This window comes from Anser brachyrhynchus, assembly GCF_964034855.1.
Source record: "Anser brachyrhynchus genome assembly, chromosome: 10".
In the NCBI taxonomy this organism is placed as follows: Eukaryota; Metazoa; Chordata; class Aves; order Anseriformes; family Anatidae; genus Anser; species Anser brachyrhynchus.
In genome coordinates this window covers 2,674,637-2,694,626 of record NC_137705.1, presented here as the reverse complement: position 1 = coordinate 2,694,626, position 19,990 = coordinate 2,674,637, and the positions used below count along the sequence as shown (strand labels likewise).

Genomic DNA, 19,990 nt, shown 5'->3' with positions numbered 1-19,990 from the left:
ATTCTGCACATTCTGCCCACCTGCCCCTACCTCGTACGAGGCCTACAATCAGGGAAAGCAGCTAAACATTGTGGCTATTAGTCACTATTCTCCTCTTCTTGTGAGTCATTAACATCAATTACTAACCACTGCATTGTCAATTAGGACTATCACTTGCTGCTGTTCACTGCTAATGTGCTAATTGTCATCAATTTACTGCTTCAATTATGTGGTCATATACTTGCCTCGAGGTACGCTGATTTGATATAAGGATCTTGAGGAGAAACATGCTTTCTCAATAGTTTTAATGAAAGAGAAGAAAATGGGGGTGAGTCTGAATACATTGTATTTACTTGCAGTATGGTCCCGGTGAAAAATCTTTCTAATGGTTAAATGATGATAAGGAAAAAAAGGTATGTTTAAACTAGGTATTTTATAGGATTCCAGTTCTTTCTTGATCCTCATACAGATATTATTATGAAGTTTCACCTACAATAGATTCATAGATCTTGTTCACTCTGTACTCATGTATATATTTTACCTAACTACATCTGATTGCTTACTGCATGTTGTACGCTTTAATCCATGTTGAATTATTAATCTGCTGCCTGCTCCACCCCAGCATACAAAAGGGAAGATGTCTGGTGTCATTGAAGCACAGTCTGTTGTGTTCCCTTCAAGGAGCAGAAGCAAACTTTAGGATTCAGCAGTGTGTCAAATTCTTACTACAAACATAGCTAAGTTACCTCTAACAGATTTTAAATAATTTGTTTTTGATGTGTTTTATCTGACACTAAGATGCCCAGAAAATAGTAGACCAAGTCCACTAGCAGGAATCAAATCAGACAACATTCTAAAAAAAGCTCAATGTCTATCCCAACTGTATCTTTCACTCCTTAGGCAAATAACCTTGTAGGGTGCATGAAACAGTTTAAATTCTTTTTATATGTTTCTCAGCAATATACAGAAACAAAGAGAAATGGGCTCATCTGTAGCAAGGGTCTACTGAAAAATGTCTCTTTTTCCCATCAAAGGCATACTGATATTTTTTTTTTTAGCTAGGTGTAATAATATTTTGACAGACACCTGATTTCCATGGGCAATACTTATTCATGACTGGGCAGGGGGAGGAAATCCTCATCTACATCATTTCAGCAATGAGGTGATTCTCATAAACCTTTTGCAGGCAGAGATTGGGCTGTGAGCGTCTCCCAGCTGTGACTTCCCCTTGCTGCTGGGCACAGAGGAAATCCATCAGGTGGCCAGGTAAGCTCCAAAAGAGCAGGTGCCAGGGTGGGCTGGGAGGGAGGGACACCAAATGCAGATCTGTTGAGACAGCTACTAGCTGAAATATTTAAATAAAAAAAAAAAAAGCACTGGAGACAAGCATCTTCTATGTAGTTGTGTTACTGAGGTTAGTGCTTCTCTTGATTTTTTCTACTGTGTGGGTTTTGGAGAGACTTATGGCAATTTGTTGTTAAGCAACAGTGCTTACTAGTTGTGGAAAACCTGTTGTCTTATATCTTTGGCATTACTAGTAAGTGTTTTGGTGCAACCTGCTCTTGCAGTATGTATTTTTCTCTGTGTGCACAGAAAGTTTTGGTACATCTGTCTGTAAAGTGTTAGTGTGTCTACTTGAGCAATTTGCTGCTTGTGTTTCCAAACTTTGTGCGACCTCGTACTTTTATATAAGAAGGTGCTAGGATTTGGAGATATATATATATATATATTTAACTTCTAATAGTCTTTTACAACTTATTTTCTTCATACATTACTTGGACAAGGCAATGTGGAAAAAATGGCTCCTGGTGCCTCATGCTTTTCCAAGTCATTTCTATTTAATCTTAACACTCAAAGAAAAACCTGCAAACAAGACAATTTCTTCCAAAACCCTCTTCTTACAGTGGTCCTGTGAGCCCTTTGACAGTGAATACTAGCTCACTGCCTACTCTTTCACATAACGATTTAAAGCTACTAAAAACATCTACGTAAACTGGGAAGCTATTGGCTTCCCAAACCTTTCTTAAATCTGGGTGGGTGCTTTGGTGTGTATATCACTGGGAATTTCTGCAAATGTGCTATAAAAATAATCCAACAGCCTTCAGGAGGACCAGGAGATAAGCATAAAGTTTATGAAGACTCAAAGTCTTTTCAGTTAATTGTTTGGAGTGCTGAAGAAAATGAAACTATCTCAACTATGGGGATGCTTCTTCAGTTTCTTGATGGTGGATGTTTGGTATCTGGGCTCAATACCACTGTGTGTGTTAATCGCATATAAAATGTCTATTAACAACAGACAGACGTGACAGGGCTTAGTGCTTGCTGTGCCACAGGATGAGGCAGTGATGCAATGTCCCTGAAAACTGAGAGCACCTTGTGGAGTGTTGGTGAATGTATGCATGGGAGTTGGAGCTGGGCAAGGCAGATGGATGCATTTTAATTTGACAAGTCTAAAGAATAATGGTCTTCCCCTGACCTCGCTCTCCCAGCTGTAAACTCCTACTTCAAATGTAAAAGGCTAGAGTTAAAATTAAAGATCTTTTCCTCTCTGTTCCGTTTGTTGTAGGTACGCACCTGAATCTCAATTAACACGTTGATTTATTTTAACTGTAACTATAAAAGTAGCAATCCTCTTTTATTAATGGTAGGGAAGGGGAGAAATAAACAGCCCATAAATTACGTTAGCATCAGATCAGATGTTAGCTGAAACTGTTGGGCAACAAAGGTAAAGGAAAGGAAAAGTCTGGTAAAGTGGTTAATAAGTAACTTGAAATTAGAGGTCACTTTTGAGATGTGCTAGTGCTGTCTTTGCTAGGGTGCAAAAGCAAAGGGCAGTGCAAGTCGCTCTGTCCCACCACCTTCCACCTCCTCTTCACAACCCACTGACAGATGGAACAGCAGACTTATGCAAGCATCTATATGGGGCTGGTCAAGGTGAAAAATAATCTGGGATTTCTGATTAAACCCCAATATTTTTTAATTCCACAATAAATTAAACAGTCTGTCAGGTTTGATCCAAGCACAAATATTTTAATGTCTTTTTAAAGAGAATAATAAAGAAGAAATTGCATAAGTATGAGGACTTTGAGTAAAAACTTTTATTTTTTTCTCATATAACTTTCACTATTCCTAGAAATTATCTGAATCACTTTTTTATTTTTTCCTTTGAAAACTTCTATCTAGTTTTATTATTTAGGTATGTAATACCACAAATACAGATGGCATTTACCCTTGCCTGGTTTCCTCCCAATCTGTTCTCTTTTCTGGGTTAATACCTTCTCCCACTCTGTTGTTCTATTTCAATATAAAGTGCTTAAAAATAAAAAGGCAGATTTCTTTGCTCTTCCTCTATATTTCTTCACATCTTTATTTTGACTTTGTTACCTTTGGCTCACCTCATCTGCCTACATATAGAGCTTTTTATGTCTGTTTGTCAAATTTTCTCTAGTACTTTTCCTCAAACTTTTCATGCCTTCCAACCCAATTTGTTTTAGGTTACAAAATGGTAAAGAACAAACTTGTTAACTGTAAGTTAGAGGGAAGATGGGTAAAAAGTTAAGGAGAAATAAAAACAGGAGAGAGAGAGAGTAAAGTAAAGGGAAGTATGGATTTTAGTTTTGGTTTCTGCCTATAATCATGATGTGACATCCATTTTCTCTGTTATAATTAAAAGTATTGGATTTGGAGACTTATGCATGAACTGAAAATTGGCAGGGAAATGTCAGTTTGGTGAAACCCAAATCCAGTTGCAAATGTGATACTTGACTGTCCCAGTAACACAGGCACACACATTCATGTCAGACCATGCTGTCATTTGCAAACTTTTTGTCACATTTTGTCACAGCAGGGATCAATATTTGCTACAGTGCTGATGCGGCGGTTCCATATGCTGCCTCCTTTATTAGTGCCTTGCACAGAGGCTATAGCAAAAATAACACCACAGTGCTACCAGGGGGAGGTTAGTGCTGTGCAGCTCTGAAAACGGATTTGGTCTCCTCTTACGGTGTGTATGTTCACCCTTCTCTTCTGGTAGAAGAGAAAAGGCAACCGGCAGTTACACTGCGGATGATTTAGGGGTATGACAACTTTTTTTTTTTAGTGGGAGTTGAATTGGTGTTTGGGTGCTTAACACTACTCCAACATTTTTGCAGACTGATTAATCCACAAAAAGCTTGTAATTATCTGAGTGTTTCCCTCTGGACTTCTTAGCATGTGTTGGTGTCTGGCTCTCTCTCTGTAGCATATGCTATCTATTTCCCAAATCTATTACAAACCAATAAAAGATAACTTATGCGGAGTCAGACTGCATGACTATTCTCTTTCATGTGCGGTGTGGTCTTTGTTTATCGTGTCATTTGTTAAACTGCATGGATAAAAATACCATGGCAACACGACGTTATGCTTACAGATAATTAAATGATGTACTGATTACTGAAGAACGTACACTAATTGAAGACACACTTTAGCTCAACAACTTTATCTCTTCCTGCATTATGAAAAGAAAGGAAAAAGAGAGCAGTTGCAATAGTGCAATGATGATACAAGTTTGCTATCTGAGGAAATGTGTGCAAGAAAGCATGTTATGTGCTTCGTGATTGCTACTGGTGTTAGGCAAGTTGATTCAGAAATGGTTCTTTCTGAGAACCCAAAATGAATCACAAATGTTTCCCTTGACCTAATTTTTCATACCTTCATATTTCCAATAAAGGTACCTTTGTGACCAATAAAGAATTTATATTTACCCAGCAGTTGACACAATGCATTTTCTGAAGATGAGATTTGGTGGTTATGGGCATTGGTTTGACTGATAACCATTCACTTAAATTAATGTTGAATCTACAACTGCAGCTACTTTCTTGTATTAAAGCCATTTTGGAATTCAAGATGTTTACATTCTGGTAGAAGTGTTTGTTTTGTTTTTGTTGTGTGTAGTTTTTTTTTCTGACAACAAATGAAGCTTACTCAGTCTTTTCATCACTATAAAAAGATTCTTCTGTCCCTTGAACCACTTCCATGACCTCATGCTGTTTACATTCAGAATTAATCCAGTAAGCATATATCTATTGAATGCTTTCTTTCTCCACATGCCTTGTGCTTCTCAGTAACATGGTTTGGACAGACTTGGCTTCCCAGGCAGCAGCAGAGGCAATTGGACACCTCCAGCTGTGATGAGCTCCTGGGGAGGGCTTTCCTCTTCTGCCTTCTCATCGTATTCTGCTTTTTCTCATGCTCCAGGACTGCTGCAGGATTTTCCCATGAGTTGAGGGCATCATTTGAATAGGAGCTTTTGTGGAAATGAGCTAAAACCAGTGTTTGATGTGGTTCTGAATGCAGCCCATCGCTCTCTATTGCAGCAACAGCACGCTGTGATACCTGTCGCTCGCATCCTTTTTTTTCCTCATTTTCTTTAAATAAGATATCAGACATGCACAAATAGTCAAAGCTAAAAGTTGGCTACTTTATCTCAAAACACTTTTTGAAGTGATTTCTCTTGGGAGTCATTCTCCTGAGGAATGAGGTTCAGCTCTTCCCAGGCAGAGGAATGAAGTGATCATGGTGCTCTCAAACTAGAAGACAGGATCTCACTATATTAGCTGTTTCCCCTATGTTTTTTTCTTAAATCTTTTCGCAAGTAAACCATTTTGTAACTTTATATTGTATTCTATGGTTTTCACCATCAGTGATAATAATAATACTAATACCATCAATTATTCTATGGTTTTCACCATTACTTATGAGCTAGATAACTAACTTCTTACCACAAAGCAGACTGACAGTGGTCTTGGGCAATGGACACTCTGGCCTCTTGACATCCCTGACATCCCTTCAAAAGAAATTATTCTGCAAATAATGTACAGAGCAAAGACTGCTTGCTGTGTATACAAACAAGAAAGTGCATTTCCCCTGATGTATTAAAACGATTTGACATCACTTAAGTAACTGGATATGCAGATATGGAAGAATACATGCAGATAGAAAATTAAATCGTATAGATCATGAGCATCTCAGGGTTGATTAAATGGAATGAGAGTGCATTTCCTCTTTCATATGGAAAGAGGCTTAACATTAAAAAAAACCCTAATCTTTTCTAAGATAAAGTTCATTAACACAATGATTATTCATTTGGCTTTTATAATGATATTGCTGCTTAATCACCAGAACATTGCTTCCTGTGCTCTAGGAGAACCAGCAGGAAACATTTTGAAGAGACAGAGCTGGTGCTAATGCTGCAGCAGACAGAATGGAAATCTCAGTGCTTTTCATTTTCAAAGTGGCATCTTATTCCTGCTCAGGTTTCTAAAAACCTACTCGTCAAACAGCATGAGCTTTAAACCCAACATTAAATTTATACAGCAATGAAGCCTCAGGTTTGCTGTTTCTACACAGTTAACATCTAAGTTTCCTCCTGGGTCCATTTCCATTATTTATTATTTTATTTGCCTAGAGTAGCACCCTAGAGGAGCATTGTAATCAGGAACTGAGGTTGTGCTGGGAGAAATACAGTATAGTTGCTTTGGAGTTGGCATGGCCTCTTGAGTTTATAATCCTAATAAACAAGGCAAACAGTAATAGAGGTAGATAAACAAATGCTGGAGGTAGTTGTCTGGTTAATGACTTCCTTATACTGCAGTTTTGATTTTCCCAGTTCCTTCTCCTCCACTGTTTAAACCACATCTCTACAGCTAGCTGTGTGGGTCAGTTTGAACCACCGATGTCAATCCCATGTTCCTTCACCTGCTGAACATATTTATTTGATCTTTCATTTTAATTTTACCTTCGCTTATTTTTTCCATGCTTTGCTATCTTCCTTATCTTCCTTCATCTTTCTCTCCTTCAGGCTTCAACCACTGCTGATGGACCAACTCATACAGGTCCATGGCCATGCCTCTTCCCTTCCTTAAAATATTATAGGGTAAGGCTTAGAAGAACTTAAACTTTTTTCTTCCAGCATGCTTTTCCTTGAAGAAATGGGGGTGGGAGGAAAGGGGGAATAGTTGGGAGATATCTCCCAAGAGAATTTGGAAAGCAAGTGCAGGGATTTTTAGTACTTGATTATGTTGCGAACATAGGACAGAACTGGATTTGCCTGCAGAGAGCCATGCCGCAGCCCATTCTTAATGTGAGTGAATGCACCAGAAGTTATTAAAGGCTTCTATTCACCAGCTGAAACACCAATAGAAATACTAGTTTCTTCTGATGTTCGTGAACACTTTATTTCATAGTTTTACCTTTGTAAGGAAGAGAAGTCTTATGAAGAGCATGATTATTGCTCACAAAAATGTCCATTGGGATAGAGAAAATTGGAAAAATCTGAATAACTCTATCTGCATGCATATTTAAAAGACTGAAATCAAAGGGTCACAGCCCAACCCACAAAGGTTTAGCAAAAGTGTGTACTAACTCTATTGAACAGTCTCTCTGGAGCCCTGGTACGATCTAAACAGGAAGATAGGTTGCCTTCTGCTTGTCCTACTGTAAAAGTGTTTTGTTTGGTTTTTTTTTTCTGGCAAGTAACTTCTCATGCCACTGGCTTATTCCCCTGATTAGTACAAATAGTTTATATTGGATTGCTCATTATCTGCGCTGTGCTAACAGAGGAAGTGAGAGACAAAATTGCAGCATATTAAGCTTGTTTCCTTCTCCTTTCTTGAAGAATTTATCAGACATAATATGCACGGGGGGAGGGGGGATTAGGAAGTGGTTTGTTTTGCCTTAAAATTTCTAAAAGAATTCACATTCTGTTTGTGCTATCCACTCTTAATTACAGGCTTTGTCCCTCCATCTTCTTGCTTCCTGGGGATAATTTTATGGCTGTACTCAGTAGGGGCAGTAAGTGCCTTTGTTTCTTGTACCTGCTTATTGCAGCAGTGAGAATGCTGGTTGAAAACAATTAAGGAAAATGTAACAGCACTCTTCTACTCTAATTGGAGCTGTCATAATCCAAATTAGTTCATAAAAATATCCTTGGAAGTGATCTGGTATTAAAGTCCACCAAAAAAATAATGGTTAATTCTAAAATCAGAACTCCTTATTACAAGTGTGTTCTGTCACAAATGAATCTGAGTATCTGGGAAGATGGGGTGTCACACCTGGACTTAGGAGACCTAAGAGTTCTAGGTCTGCTGCCAACCCTCTCCATAAGGTGGGCCAAATCTTCTGAAGGATTGGTGGCAGTTTTCAATGCCTTGTAGATGTGATGAAATGTGCAGTCCTTCCTCATCTTGTTGCTATTCTGGGAGTTATGCTGAAGACAGGCATTGAGTTGAACATTGCCTTCCAGAGATCGATTTTGACTCAGTTTCTCAGCGATGAATGCATACAGCTCTAGTAACAGCAAGCAGGTTATCTGTGGCTGTAATAAGCAGCTGAAAACTGCGTTCGTAGCATGTGCTCCATTTGAACAGTGATCCAGGCTCTGGACAGCAGGGTCATGAAGACCTCTTAGATCTCCTTACCAATAGGCGCCTAACGCTGAAGCATTCCTGAAGATGTCAAAAAGCAAACGTTTCCTAGGGCTACCAAGGCTCTCTGAGGGTTTGGTCAGTTCCAGGATAAGCAGCAGTTGAGTGAGAGATCAGGGATTGCTATTTTGGATTGCAGATGTATCAACCTTCTAGACCAGCAAAAGGAACATTACAATATTTTTATATTAAGATAGAACAGCTATCTGTGTTTTTTGCTCTCTACAGTCGCACATAAGAAAATTAAAAATATTTACTACAGGTCATTATTTCTGCATTTCGTTATGTATTTGTTTGAGTTTATAAAAGTGAGAATCACCTGTCATATGCTCTGGGCACTCCTAGCTATTAATTGAAAATGCAGTATGCTGTACAATTAATGCAAACAAAACAAGACTTGAAAAGCTTCGCGGTAAATAAGAAAACCACACACCTGTCTACAATACTTGAAAAAGCCACTGAAACCATGCGAAAAGGGTTGCTATGAAAAAGGTTGACTTGCATATCAGTAAATGAGATCAGCAGCAAGGCCAGGCTGAAGGCATGCACTCTGCTCTGAACACTTGCTTTGGGGCAGGATCACCCATTTCTTCCAGTGGGGTGGACCAGGCAGCAGAGAGCGAGGAAGCACTGTAAGAGATCAAAATACAAATGCTCTTCAACTCAAGACAATCCACTATCGGCTTTAATGAGAATCTTGCTCACAGGCAACTTTCTTTCCCCGGACATCTCTTACATAGTTCTTGCAGCATAAATGGCCCCTTATTCTTCAGTTTTAAAGAAAATAAATGATGCTTTCAGCCCAGCCCTTTTCATTCCCTGTGACTGATATCAGAAAAGCAATGGTGCTGGTTATGTCTATGTAGATACAGTCTTGCAGTGCAGATATGTTATTTAAATTACAATGCTGGGAATACATTTGTGTCAGTAGCTTTCCATCTCCTCTACCACATATTAAAGTTATGATCAGAAGAAAGTACTCTTTCATGAGTACCGCTGTATTTTCTTCTTTTCACAAGTCAGTTTGTTACATCTGAAGAGCTTACTCATGCATTCCCATCCAGTTCATTTTTATTACAGCTATGTGTTTGTTATAGATAAGCACCAAGGATGCAGCTGAAAACTGGGCTCCTTCCAGGTTCCATGTATTTTCCCAGGTTTTAATCATTACGTAACACTGTGCTATGACACAAGCTCCCTCTTTCTGAAGTAAAATTGCCAAAGTGGGTTTATCGAATTCTTCAAGGGTACAAAGTTCAGATAAGAAAAGATGAGATGATCAAAAATGTCAGAACTAGTTAAGTTTCTCAAAGTATAAAAGGTCTGGATTTTTTTCTTAAATTTTCTTTCCTTTTTCTTGTTTCCTGATTTCTCAAGTCCTTAATATTTGGGGAATGGGTTTTTGTGGGGTTTTTTGTTTGTTTGTTTGTTTTTTATAGGCTGTTCTTTTTCATCACTTTTTAACAAGGAGAAACTGCTGGTTGTATTACAGTGACTCTGTAGAGGATAGCCGGTGGTCGCTTTTCAGTCATTGGAAGTGGGCACCTGTCCTTGAAGGCAGCTGCTAACTATAATACTTTAAAAGAGTGACAGTCTTATACAAGTCTTATACAATTATTGTAGAATGCAAGCCCTTTTGGGCCAAGAAGCTGCTATCTAATGAGTGGCTTTAGAGAAGACAGGGTCAGATTTCTTCCCTTAGAGGCATATCACCAAAGGAAGCGAAGGGGAGCAGACAAAAGTTGCAGCAAGGGAAATTCTCATTAAATATTGGGGGGTAGGGGTGTCACTCTGATAATCAGCTACTGAAACAGGTTGTCCAGAGAGGCTATGAAAACTGTGACTGAAAATAATCAAAATTCATACCACTTCACTCCTGGCCAAAATGAATCCAGTTTCGGGTTTGGCCATTCTCTGAGTGCCAGGGTTGGCGAAGATGACCTCCAGATGTCCCTTTATGTCCCTTTCAACCTAAATTGTTCTGCAGTTGAAACATCTTTTTCATTTCTTGCCACGTGAAGGAAATGTTTAGCATCCAGAGAAGACAGTATCAGCTATTTAAAACTTTTTTCTCCCCTGTATTTTTTTTGGTCATTATATAGTCATTATTCGAGATTCATCATGTTTTGTTGCCATGGGAAACAGTCATTGTAATAATTTTCAGAAAGAATCTGCACAATTCTGGATGCTTAATACTCCACCCAGGAAAAGAATAAATAAAGCTGTTCTTCTGTCCTAAGTATTTCACTGCTAATCTTGCTAAATTTCACCCATGTGCAATTAAGTGTTCAAACGCTAACATTTACCATTCTTTATTTCAAATAATTTAATAAAATTGAGGTGCTACAATATGTGTCAAGGACAGTATAAGGAATTATGGTATTTTATAAACAGGTTACAGATAGTAACTCAAAGAACAGTTGTTCAATATTTTCCTCATGATAATTAACTTGGATTATGCCTTATACTGTTTTATGGGATGGTATGTCTGATATATCAGAGCAATGAAAGAAATACTCAAATGCTAGGAAATGCTTTTAAAAAAGAAGAAGAAAGAAACAACAAAAAAAGATGGTTTGTGGTGATGTTCTCTAAGGCTAGGACTGATTTCTAGTGCTTAGTGTTACAGGCAAATATCTCACGTAGTACCATCTGATGGTCCAGACAGAAAATATCCTGTGGTTTGGAAATCAGCATTTCTCTAGATACAGCTCTTGAAAATTCTGCAGTACTAGAGGATTAGATGCATTGATTGCATTTATTTGACTGATAGGGACCAACAAGGTAACAAGAAAAAGAAATTATCCTGACCATGTCTGCAGTATTTGCACTTCACAAAGATATGACTTTCCATCCCCTTCAGTAAGTTGTTAAAATTTAAATGCTGTCATTCTTTATATATCTTTTTTTTTTTTTAATATCCTAAATAGCAAAGGAGTGGTTGTTCTCATTACTCATATAAATGCCTGATCTTTACAGGAATCCTACTGCCTCCTTGCACAGAACTCATTAACTGAAAAGAATAGATGTAACATGTTTGACATTTTCAAACAAAAAAAAATAAGACTTTTAATCCAGCTGATGTGGACAACGTTGCTGTTGCTGCCATTTATAGATTCAGAAATGAGCAGCGCATCCAGCAGTGATGAGTGATGGCTAAAATGGCAGATTGTGTGACAGACTTCAAAGCAGAGAGGAATTCTTTGAATGTGATATCCTTGATAATTTAACACTTATAACTCTGACTTTTATAAGTGTAATATGGCTGAGTGGAAGGCCAAGAAATGTATATACGTTAATATTGTTGTTGTTGCTGTTGTGCTCATTTTATCTAGGACAGCACTAAACTTTGTCTCTCTTCCCAACTCCTGCTCTATTTTTATTCCACATCCTCTTCTTCGAATCACAGAATCAGTAAGGATGGAAAAGACCTCCAAGATCGTCTGGTCCAACCATCCCCCTACCACCAATTCTTCATTGTCTTTCTTCAGTCTAAGAAGTAGGAGAAAAAGGCAGGTAGATGGCAGGGAAAGGAAAATTATCCTGGAATATCTATGATTTTATTGGAACAATAGAGATGCAAGATATCTATATTTCAGACTTTAACCATGTCATAATAGTGATGAAATCAATAACTACTGGTGCAGGCTGGTCACATGGTAGGAAATGCTGCATCCTATATTTGAGGTGTTGTGTCATGGTATTTTTTCTACCACTTCTGTTTGTATCAGTCATCACAGGTTTAGTTTCTAGTTACAGAGCTAGAAGGGATATAACTGGTCTTTCTCCATCGAACCTGCACAGCACTCGTGTGGCAGTTCCTATCACCGCTGCTACACTCTGAGCTTTCCTCTGCAGCTAGGTGTCAAGCATGATGACTGCAAAGAGTATCTGAGATTACTCCTTGCTATTCATGAATTATTCAGTGGTAAATTGGCTGAAAAAAATAGGTAGAAATAATTATCAAATTAGAAGTTAATAAAACCTTGAAGCTGCTTACCCAGAAGTCAGTAACCATAGATATACACCGTTTAAGTGGTTTAAATACATAGCACTGTTAATTAATAATGCAAATTCATAAAGAAGAAAAATATGGTACAGTTATACAGGGAGAATATTGTCTTTTTTCCTGCAGATAAGAGATTTCTAGAAATAAAAATTTAAGAAAAAAAATGAAGCTATTCAGTTTTGTAAAGTTATTATACGGACTTTTGTATATAAAGCTGTGAGCAGAGTTTTTGGATTAGCAAGGAAGACTAATTAAAGCTCCTCCAGAGTAGCGCTGGCACAGCATCTTGGCTGGGCTCTTGAAGCGATGCACCAACAGAAGTCCTGACCTCCACAAACCTGTAAGGGGCCAATCTGGGGAGGGAGAGTCTGTGAAAGGAAGAGTAGTAATAGTTTTTTTTATACTGCTTCTTCAGGTGTCCTTGTGGCTCAGGTACAGTTGCCTGGATTCACAAGATGGTGGTTAAGGATCTGAGGCAAGCGCTCGCTGTCATAAAATGTGGAACTGATGTCTCTGCAGATATGACTGCAAATTCATGTAACTCTTAAATTCTCACCTAAGCTTTCTATGAGATTTCAGATAGGACCAGGGTGATACTACAAATCTAGCTGCTGGCTTTCTGCACTTGAATGCATTTCACTGAGCTTTCCCACAGCAGAAATTAAAACGTCAGAAGAGAACGGTAGAAATAAAGTGAACTTCAAGGCATGAATACTAGATAATCTAATATTCATGATAATGCAGTAATTATCTGATTGTATCTATTAATTCTGGCGTGTTAGATTGCTTCAATCTTTAAATTCTACATAAATTTTTATACGGATTAATTAAAATAAAAGGAACTGTGCTTTATATGCCTTCTTTATTCTTAATCCTTTTTCCCCTTACCTGAGTGTTTCTCTTTCAAGCAAAGGGCTATCATTTATAGTGAATCAGACACCTCCAAAATGGGATGATCTCTTGAGAAATGAGACTTTGCAACAACAAAAAAAAAAGAAAATGTTTCATGTCTCACTTTCATCTTCAGAATGGTGACCTTAATAAGTGAGCTCCTGAAAAGAAGAAACACCTGCATCCTGTAATTAAGCATTCAAGGCATCGCTGTGATTATCCAGTTCACCTACAGTAGAAAGAATAAAGGAAAAAGCATCCTGTAAATAATATTTGCTACTATTGCTTTAGGGCCATGGGGTTGAGTGTTGGATTTCTCTAGTCCATGTGCAGTATTATTCAAATAATGGGCTAGTTTTATACAATCTTGTGTTTGGACTATACGAATGCAAATAAAAACCCATACTCCGGTCATAATTTCCTAGGGAAGCCACTGCAAACTAGAACGGGTATTATGCAAAAACAATACCTAACATTTTAATGAAAATCTTATGTATATTTCAGTGCCTAATGGTTCATTCAGGCCGATTAGTTCATACACAACCTTTCAGAAAAAAATGTAAATCAACCAGAGTAAAGCACTCATTTTCCTATGTTAAACCTCAATTTAAAAAAAAAAATCCATGAAGGCATGTATACTGTAGTATACATGTAATTGCAACAATTGCTTATAATGTATTTGTTTATGTCACAGCCTGCGAGGTAATTATATACTTTTATTTTCCATCATCATTGTCACAAATATTTAATAGAATTGCCCAGATGAGAGATTATTCTTGTTCTTGGCAACTTAACATTTTTTGAAAGGTACTTACACATTTTATATTTTTGTTTTTATTACCACATAAAACTTTTAGCACTAGCAAAGTGAAATATCTACAAAATAGATATGTAATCTGTGCTCTAATATTTAAATGAAATTCAGTAAACTACTTTCCCTTTCAAAAGTATCATAAGTATCTTTCTGAATACAAGTGAAGTGATACCTGATTAATTTTTATACCCCTGCAGTTGTACAAGTTTTGTGAGCATTAGCAGAAGTACATTGCATTAGTATCTGTACATATAGCTCCTGGGAAGTAATTGATTGGTCTCTAATTTCAGTATTTTGATGATGCCCACTTCTAATTTACTGTTTTTTTCTTTTTTATGTTGACACATGATAGAAATGTCGCTGTCTAAAATAGTATTTAGAGCTTATATTGAATAAATAACAGAGCCTCTGTTTGCCAGCTGATGGAAAGCAACGTAAGGAAATGCTGTATCTGTGCCTCTTTTTTCAATTTGGAGCATGCTTGCTCTGTAGTCATTCAAATGGAAAACCATGAAACGGTCATTTTGTGTGAGCTGTTTTGAGTTACATGTCAAAGAGGTAGAGACAAGGGTCCACCTGGATTTTTAACACACATTCCCTTACACCTTAATACAGTAGAAGTTGTATTTGCCATGTTTCAATGCTTGTAGATAAGTAAGGAGGAACCTCATGTAAGCATCATCAATTTTCATTGCAGTTACACTGTTCGCCCGTATTGGAATTTTCCCCATTTATATTACAATTTAGAGATTAAGCATGACAACACCCAAATATATACAATTGAGTAGATGAAGATAAAGATAATAGGATAACATCCAGCAGGAAAGGAGCACGCTGTTGTGATGGGAGCGTCAGGTAGCTTATTCCTTCTTTGTTTGCACATGTCAATACATTCCCTTTCTAACAGCACAACAAAGGAAAGTAGCAGTAACCTTAAATTACTTTTGCGGTCTTTACAGAACATCTTTCTAAAAGCGAAATAAATGGAATCCGCTGAGCAGCCAAAAGGAAAAGACCATCTCAACATATTTTGTTCTGCTCAAGACAAAACACGCTAATCCAAACTCAGCCTTCTCTATCATTACTTCTTTGTCTGGCAGAAACCTTAGAGCAGCACTAAGGGAGGGTGGCTGGGCAGCTGCTGGTGAGACGAGAGCAGATTGGGTATCTGGGAAGAAATTGGTTGTGTAGTCGGTGGAAAATGGGAATCTGTTCTTAGCTGCGGGAGATCCTCACTCCAATGTAGCTCAAAACTTTGAAGTCAATGGACTTGCTCTGAACTTCTGCTGGGTAATCATGGTCAAAACAATTTGACCTAAATGCTAAGGAATAAGAGTTGGGTGAGGTGTAGTTTCTTTACAGCAATACAACATTACAGCAGCAGTGGAGGCTGGCAAGCCTGCTCTTTTTCGGTCCAATTAAGAATGACACTATCAGCTTGTTTTGTCGGCTCTGTTGTTTACAGCATTTCAGTAATAGTCAGACTTGTATGAATGGTGCCATGTGTGAAAGTGTAGAAAACAGATTGTTTCTGAATGGATGGACCGGTTTGCCATTCGTTTTCACAGGTCTATTATCTGTATGACTCACTGGCTTTAACTGAAGGCGTTTTGATTCAACCAATACTCTGCAATGTTCATGAGCACCTATCTTCTTTCAAATGCTATCATGAAGTTACATTTTTCATCCAGACATGAGATTCTAGATTACTTTGAAGGGGGGAAAAAAAAAGCATTCTGTACATTTAAAAGCTTTCACTGGTAACATCTGTCTAAATGTGTAGTTCTGCAGAAAGGCTACTTTTTCTCTATTTCCACTTTCCTATTGCTTTTGAGGCAACTAAATTTGTTTTTCTGTTAGTGCATGCTGGCTTGTCTTTTTATAGATTTTTCAGGGAAACTACGTTGGTGATGATCAAAGAGCCAAGTCCTTGAGCAAGAAGCTTGCCGTAGTTTCTACATAGATGCTTAGGTTCTTCCACTCTTCTCTGGTTGCTAAAGTCCTTGTTGTACCAAAATCAGTGTTTTCAATTTTTTAATATCAGTAGACCATCAGGAATTTTCCAAATATAAGACACTTTCATAAAGAATTCAGCCTACTAGAACATTCGCTTTTTTGAGTTGTTTCTTGCATGAACCACAGCCAGAAAACCGTCACATGGACTGCTGGGTTGGTCATTTCAGGCAAGTGCTGTGGTAGCTGGAGAGCATAAGGCGTCTTTGTTTTGTAAGAGACCTTTCAAATTCTACTGTTTCACGCTTATATATGACCAGCTGAGAAGCAATGTAGCAAAACATACCCTGATTTATATAACTGCATGAAGTGCAAGCAGCAAGATTCAGTAAAGGCAAATGTGCAGTTGAGCTGCTCAAGCTTACAAGAGCAAATAATTGATTAATAGTAATTAGGAAAAAAATGCCTAGAGCTTCCATGTCTTTTCATTTCTCCTACCTCTAGGTCCATCTGCACATGTATACATTCAATTCCTCATTGCACTGAAGAAAGCAACTCGCAACGTTAACTCCATTAACATTATGACATCTTAATGGTTTAGTTTCCTGCTATCCATGCTGAAGCTGTGGATCACAGAGGTGGCAGTGCTGCGTGACTGCTGTGTTCACAGAAACATGCACCTATAAAGTGAATTTGTTTACAAACTGAGGAGATAAGACTACACAGACACCACAAAGTGAATACGGCCATATGTTTCATTACCAGCCCAGTGCCAGGATGAAGACCATCCATTAGCTTTTTTCTCCTTTAGGAAGTGGTGAATCTGAGTAAGGGTTAGAAGTGAAAAAATGGATCAAAAGAATAGCCCAAGGCCTGGCTAGTTGCTTTGTTTGGAGCAAATGTGTTGGTATGACCTGGGAAGAACTGAATATCTTCCTGTCTGTGCGTGCAGTGCAACTCAGGCTTACCCAAGCAGGGTAGTGATGGTGGTAACAATATTTCTTTAAAGGCCATCAAGGCTAGACTGTAACAGCTCTGGACTTCAAGTATGACAACCATAGTGAGCATTCCAAATAATCACTAATAAAATACCCCAGGAGTGAAAACTGCAAAGACCACCTTTGCTGTGACCTCACGTGCTGACAAAAATCCACTTGAGAACCAATGACAAAGATGATAGCTTAAAATTAAAAGGCAAGAAGCCTTCTCATGGCTTCTAATTCTTTACCTAGGGATGAAATCATCACTAAATAGTGTTTACTGGTGTGGATGAAAGCTCATGACAGTCAGCTGACAAATGAGGAAAAAAAAAAGCTAATTTACCAAGTCTAAGTTTTCTTGAAAACAAATGTAAAGTGGCAAGGATTATACCTAAAAGCAGTGTAGTGAAGTTGTCCAGCCAGAGTGCAATAAAATAAAGATGAGCTGAGCTGCAGCTGCTTATTTTTGGTAGAGGTTTTTGGGCTTCAGAAGTAGGATCTCAGTCAACAATCAACAATCTTCTGTATAAAAATCAGATTAAATTTATTCAATTAGTAGAGTTTGGCTTGTTTGTGGTGGTTTTGTTTGTTTTGCCAAAGAGTGAGTAAGTAGAGTTTTTCTTTGAAGTCCCCAAGCTATCTTTTAACCTGTACAAACAGAGAAACTAACTAGATATGGGCTTATTTTAATTGTTAACTGACACTTTTAAGAGTGCAAAAAAGACGGCACAAGGGGTATTTCATCTCTTCCAAAAGAAGCATATGCTTTCTTATCCTAAGGCTCAATGTACTTCCACTGGTCAGTTTTGAGAGCAGCCAGGGAAGAAGGTTGCATAGTTACAATAATTGCTTTTCGCTGCAATCAGTAACTGAAGCCAGTAGCTGAATATCTTTAACTTTTCATTTTAAGTGCAGATGAAACTATTCCTGCAACCACAGGCACACCTCATATTCTTTCTGTAATCTGAACAATACATTTCAGCACTGTCTCCCGCTTTTACAACTGTTTCTTTGAACTCCATTATGAGCAGGACAGAGAGCGCTATCTGTGAAGGCATAATGGCTTTTTGGGCTGGAGAAACTTGCACACTGCATGCTGCCAAGCCATTGCCAGCAGGGATGAGGGACATGTTTGATTTCTTCTCTGTCATCCTTTACATGTGGGATGCCCCACAATAACCTTGCTGATTCCTTTCCACAGCCTCATTTCTCTGTGACTCCCTAACTGGTGGCCTTCTCCAGCCCACCTCAAGGGAAGGCCATCCCATGGCCTTCCTGCTCTCCCCCCAAGCCCATGTCTATCGTCTATGGGGCCTCAGCAATGTGAGGGCATGGTGTCCATGCAGAAAAAGTTTGTGCAGTTGGGGTCTGTACTCTCAGCTGAGCTGCCGAAGTTGCAAAGCTAGACTTGAAATGGTTGGTGGAGCTCAGATGTGAAATTGGAACACTTGCTCTGGATGCGTTCCTGCAGCCTCGTGCACTGTGAGATACACAGCCAATGTTGGGACTCAGGTGTTAAATCTGAATGTGATAAGATCATAATGTGATTGCTTCCCAGCATGGTTGTGACTGTCATTTCTATCTTGCAAAACTGAGGTATTTATTTATTTTGTTCCTAACAAGATTCTTTTCCTAAATTTAAGCCATTCTCGGTCTTACTGTATACTTCTTCAGCATAATTCTGGCATAACATTTTACCAAAATATTTTATCAGAGCACCACAAAGATTCAGAAAATAAATAAATAAATAAATAACATTTCAGTGTGTTTTTATTCCAAAGGTATGTAAAGCTTCTTATTTCCCTGTAACTGGATAATTCTGACTGGGTACAAGATGGATTTGATCCTCTCTGTGAGGATTATTTAAAAAGCTCTTTCACAAGGATCTTTTGGTTTTGGAAGGTAACACAGAGACTGGCTCTGTGATCGTTGTAAAGAGGTCCATGCAGAAATATGGATGCTTTCAATTCAGTTGCCCTGAATTTTTCATCTCCTTGCATTGCTTCAGGTGTATGCATGGAAGCCACTTTTCCCACTAGAGCTTTGGTGTCAGTGTAATAAGAATTGTGGACGGATCATATATACTTTCTTCATCATTTATTTATGACCAGTTAATTAAGTTATTATGAAGTATCCTTTTTTTCTTATTAGCAGTGAGGTTGCAATTAATTTTCTTATCATCTCCTACATAACCTAGATCTCTGACATACTGTTTCTCTGATAAAACTATTCTTTTTCTAAAAACATCAGGTTATCAGCAAGATATTCTGTGATGACCAATTCATAACTTACCCTAGGAAAACTGCATTGGTAACAAAGCTTCCTTTCTTTGATTTAAATTCAATTCCTCTGGCAATGTACCCAACCAACCTGTTGTATTGCTTTGCAGCTTCTCTATTATGTGTTGAAAGGCCAAAAAAAAAAAAAAAAAGCCTAATCTTTTGTTTTCACTTTCCTTTCTCATGTCTCTCTTACCTGTTCTAAATTTCCTTTCAAGGCTTTTTCTCTCAACAATTTTTTCTTCAGTTATTGGCACTTATTGCCCTAGTAGTCAAAAAACGCAGTCTCTGGCAGAAGGCTGGCATCTTCACCAACAAAAAGCTGTCTTGGGAATGACAGTCACTACACACAGGCTGTGCACCACACTGTAAAGTTTCCTTTTCTGGACTTGTTCACCCCCAAAGCAAAGCATCATCCAGTTGTAGAGATGACCAAAAAAGAAACTTTTGAGTTTTTGAAAATAGAAAAGTAGTAGAGTTGACAAGGCACTAAATGTTGTAATGTTTTCTCATTTGGTGCAGCACTTCTCCAGCATTGTCAAGGTAGATTTCTAGGATTTAGGGCTAATATTCAAAGCCCTAGGAGTTTGCTCCTTTCCATTGTACAGTATTTATCCAAAAAG

At 38.1% G+C, this 19,990-nt stretch overlaps 1 long non-coding RNA gene across 3 annotated transcripts; it reads left to right on the top strand.

Moving 5' to 3' along the window:
- Positions 1-257: 257 nt before the first annotated feature.
- LOC308200331 lies at positions 258-18,300 on the top strand. 3 transcript variants are annotated; one of them, XR_013955487.1, is made up of 5 exons: positions 258-307; positions 602-688; positions 1,166-1,245; positions 11,851-11,957; positions 12,866-14,651. It is a non-coding gene; the product is annotated as an uncharacterized lncRNA (long non-coding RNA). The 3 variants fall into 3 exon arrangements; XR_013955486.1 differs by lacking the exons at positions 11,851-11,957; positions 12,866-14,651 and adding an exon at positions 16,613-18,300; XR_013955488.1 differs by having other exon boundaries at positions 11,851-14,651.
- Positions 18,301-19,990: the final 1,690 nt, after the last annotated feature.